The sequence below is a fragment of the Gossypium raimondii genome, chromosome 5 (assembly GCF_025698545.1).
Source record: "Gossypium raimondii isolate GPD5lz chromosome 5, ASM2569854v1, whole genome shotgun sequence".
NCBI classification, from domain to species: Eukaryota; Viridiplantae; Streptophyta; class Magnoliopsida; order Malvales; family Malvaceae; genus Gossypium; species Gossypium raimondii.
In genome coordinates, this window is record NC_068569.1 from 40143352 (window position 1) to 40147233 (window position 3882).

General features: G+C 33.4%; 1 long non-coding RNA gene across 16 annotated transcripts; it reads left to right on the forward strand.

Annotated features, from left to right (window-relative positions):
- The first annotated feature begins 230 nt into the window (after positions 1-230).
- On the forward strand, positions 231-3882 carry LOC105766070 (uncharacterized). Of its 16 annotated transcripts, none has more exons than XR_008196355.1 (9): positions 231-356; positions 489-1176; positions 1256-1355; positions 1472-1516; positions 2374-2495; positions 2779-2910; positions 3009-3122; positions 3229-3297; positions 3400-3882. It is a non-coding gene; the product is annotated as an uncharacterized LOC105766070 (long non-coding RNA). The 16 variants fall into 16 exon arrangements; XR_008196357.1 differs by having other exon boundaries at positions 2374-2452; XR_008196352.1 differs by lacking the exon at positions 2779-2910 and having other exon boundaries at positions 1256-1362.

Below are 3882 nucleotides of genomic sequence, written 5' to 3' on the forward strand. Positions count from 1 at the left end.
TATTTTTTTCTTGGCGTTAGCGGCGTTTTTTTAAAAAATGCTACAAAAAATAATTTTATTTTAAAAAATAGTGCCATTTTATATGCCAAAACAGTATTATTTTATTCCAAATAAAATAATTTTTTACGGCGTTTTTATGAAAAACGCCACAAAAAATTTTACTTTAAAAAAAAAATGGCGCCATTTATAAATTTTCCCCTGAAATATTTCCCCCCTAAAATCCCTAATTTCCCCTTGAAACCCCAACTTTACAAACACACCGTCCTCTAAAACTTTTAACTCCATGCCCATTGCTATTTTTGCTTCTTCCCTATATTTTTTTTTCTGATGAGACTCTTAATCTTTACATACAACAGGTCTCTTCTTCCCTATATATTCTTTTTCTGATATTATATGTATATATATATGGAGTAGCAAAGTTTTGATTTATTATGGTATGGGGGGTTTTGATTTGTTTTCTAATGGGAAAAGGAAATGATAATTGACAGGAACTTTGTGATACTAGGAGGAGAGGAGGGGTTCCAAATGCTCGTTGATGCCTTGGTTTGGGATTTAGATGCCTTACGTTGTTGCATATTGCATCATGTTCCTTCAATTGGCCATGCTTGTCTTTCGGAATCATGGATCACTTAATCTCTTGGGAATGTTAAAATCAGAAGTAACTAATATTTCTCATCCATTTTCTAAGAATTTTCAGCTGTGTGTGTGTTTTTTTTCGTTTCTATTTTAAATCTTACAGGCAGAGAAGGTATTCAACTAGGACATGTTTTTCAAGAAGACTGTCAAATATGTTGGAGAGCCAATGACCCACTTGGAATCCATTGCTTCCTCTGCAGTATTTCTTCCTCCCCGGTGCTGCTCTTCGTAAATCAAAGTTAATGAAGATTTACTTAGATTTCTTCGTTTTTGTTGATTATATCTTTGAACGCAGATTCATAATTAAATATCTTCGTTTTCGTTGATTATATCGTTGAAGAGCAGCTGAAGAAAAGCCTGTCTTCTGTTCAAATAAATGGAGGTGAAACTTTAAATGTGCAGCACAATAAGAGCTTTGCTTCTGTTCAAATAAATGGAGGTGAAACTGTAAATGTTGGAGTGGAGGTAGCTAATTCGGAAGTAGAATACATTGAATCTGAGAACTTGAGTGATCTAGAAGATGTTGATACATGTCTTAAGGTATAATTACTTTCAGTTTACACTTCAATTTCTAATATTTGGTGTACTGTTTGCTGATTTGCATATATACCTATTTCAGAAGCTCTTACCTGGACTTGACTTTAAAGATTGGATTCTGGTTGTTGAAACACTCAATAATGTTCGTCGATTATCAGTATTCCATAAGGAAAGAATGCATGGTATGCTGTAAGCCTCCAATTCTTACTTGGTTATCTGACTAGAAATTAAGACTAGAGAATCGGGTGTCTTAGATTTAATTTGACTAGTGCATTCTGTTCCTTGTTCTAATGTGCAGGGGTGATTTGATCCCTCTTGTAGTTAAGTCCTTGAAGAATCCTAGGTATTATAAAGATACTCACTGAACATTTATAATTTACCATTATGGTGGGGGATTTTTACTGCAAACAAAGGGTCAAAATTTAAAGAAGATTGCATGAAAACCATATGGCAATGAGTGGACTATGAGAGATCCTATAAAAGTGTGAGAGACGGATTCATTTTTGTGATAAGGCAATAAAGAGAGTAGGTCCAAAGCCAGAAAAAGAAAAAAAAACGATGAGTAATTATTTCACCAATATACTCAACTCATTAATGATTATTTTGATGTATAATATTTTATAACTTTTTTTTCCTTATTTTATCTGGAAGGAAGTCCATTTTTTTTCCAGTCTTAATCAGGGTCCATGGCCCCTTGGTTAAATGGGAAATTTTCATTTTTAGTCTCTCCTAAATATTAATATTGTAAATTTAAGCCTTTTACCCCTTGGATAAATGGAAAAATTATATTTTTGGCTGCTCCTAAAATTTTTAAGCTTTAGCTCCCTCATACAAAGTTCATGGCTTCGTCCCTGTTCTGCAGAATACTGTACATGGAGTTTTTCTGAAAATAGAACAGTATAGTTAGGAAGTCATTATATGCTTAATGTGCTAGTAATTTGTTGGTAAGTAGATGAAGTTTCTGTTTATTTGAACTTTGGTTTTACTTTATGCTAAATGTTGGTAGGGCATATACTAGTTGATGTACAGGCTCGTGACTGGTAGCATGCCCGCATTTGTCTACATGTATTATGTGCCTGTCAATTATTATACATGGTTTAATCAAGCTCATAACCAGTTGATGTAAAAAATTCATTTGATTATGCTGTGCTGGGTGGATCTTCTAAAATTGCTGCCATTCTTGTTACATATCCATTTCAGGTATGCATCCTTATAATTGGTGTGAAGTCTTTGTATAACCTCATTTTCTCTTCGTTGGCTGGTCATGATGCCTTATGAGGTGTGCGAAATTTTTTTTTCAAGTTATTCGAACTCGATCATAGGTAAACGAGAAGTTAAATCCTTTCATTTACAAATGCAAAGTACTATATTTTATCACAGTCTGTAATTTAAATCCCATTATTGAGTTTAGAGCCATGGTATTAGTCTAAGTAGAATGCGAATTCGAATTGAATTATGCAATGGAAAAGCTTTACATATTGTATTGCGAAAAGTCGTATCTCCATAATTACACAACTCTTACATGTCTGCTTGAGATCTGGTTGATAATGTTTTATGGGAAGGACTTTATAAATTGTAACTGCTCACATTTTCAATTATTTACAGTTGTTGTTAATAAAAGAAGTTGGAACTAGTTTATCCATCTACTAGCACGTTTAAAGAATTAGAGCTATTGCATGTCTTGTTCCTATTGGACTCTGCATCTGGAACCCATGTGAGAGCTACAAAATGATAAAAGTAAAAGTTTGAAGTTTCAAATGTTTTCTGAATAATTGTATTGCCTTAGTACTGTCTGTTGTGGCTAAATAGTAATATCCATGCAATTTGATTTACAGGTGTTGATGGTGGATTTGACAACAATGAACTAGAATATAAAGAAACTCACAAAATAGTCATTTTGCCTAGCTGCTTGAAATCTTCCTTTTCCATCTGTGGAGTTGCCTGAGAAGGTATGGATTGTCTCATTTTTTATTTTTAAAGAATTTTAAAATCAGAAGTACATATTCTTCATCTTGGATAGTAACCTAGCTTGGTTATCCAATACGAATACTGTAGGTAAGATTGGCAGTTGATGCTATTTTAATGGCTGAGGGTGCTGAACGGAAAGAGCATATGGGTATTAAGGTGATTTTTTTAAGTGTTTCTAACTTTTTTTGAATAATTAAATTGGGGTTTTCTTTATCTGAAATATTGATGGATGTTTTGGCATTTGAATTTCATGATTAGGGTTTAACGAAGCTTCTAGCAGACAATGCACCAAAGGCCATGAAGGAACAAAAATTAGAGAGCTATTTCGGCCGCAAGATTGCCATGTAGTTACTCAAAGAAGGCAGATGCTACTGTAGTTACTCAAGATTGCCATGTAGTTACTCAAGATTGCCATGTAGTTACTCAAAGAAGGCAGATGCAAGAAGCCATGAAGGTATTTTTCTTTGGTCAAACATGTAGTGATAAGTAAAGTTTTCTTTTGTTGTTTCATCACTATGGAAAATTAAGGTGCTGTTGTTTTTATTATTAGACTGGAAATAAGGAGGACATTGAAATAAGGTAGCCAAAATTTTGTCACCTGTCAGTAATAGATACTTGTAGAGTTCAATTAATTCAACGCCGCAGGAAAACGGAAGCGTATGTATAATAACCGTATTTGTAGTACTGATTTTTGTTATATAATAATGAAATGAATATATGTTCTTTTACCGTATAATGAAA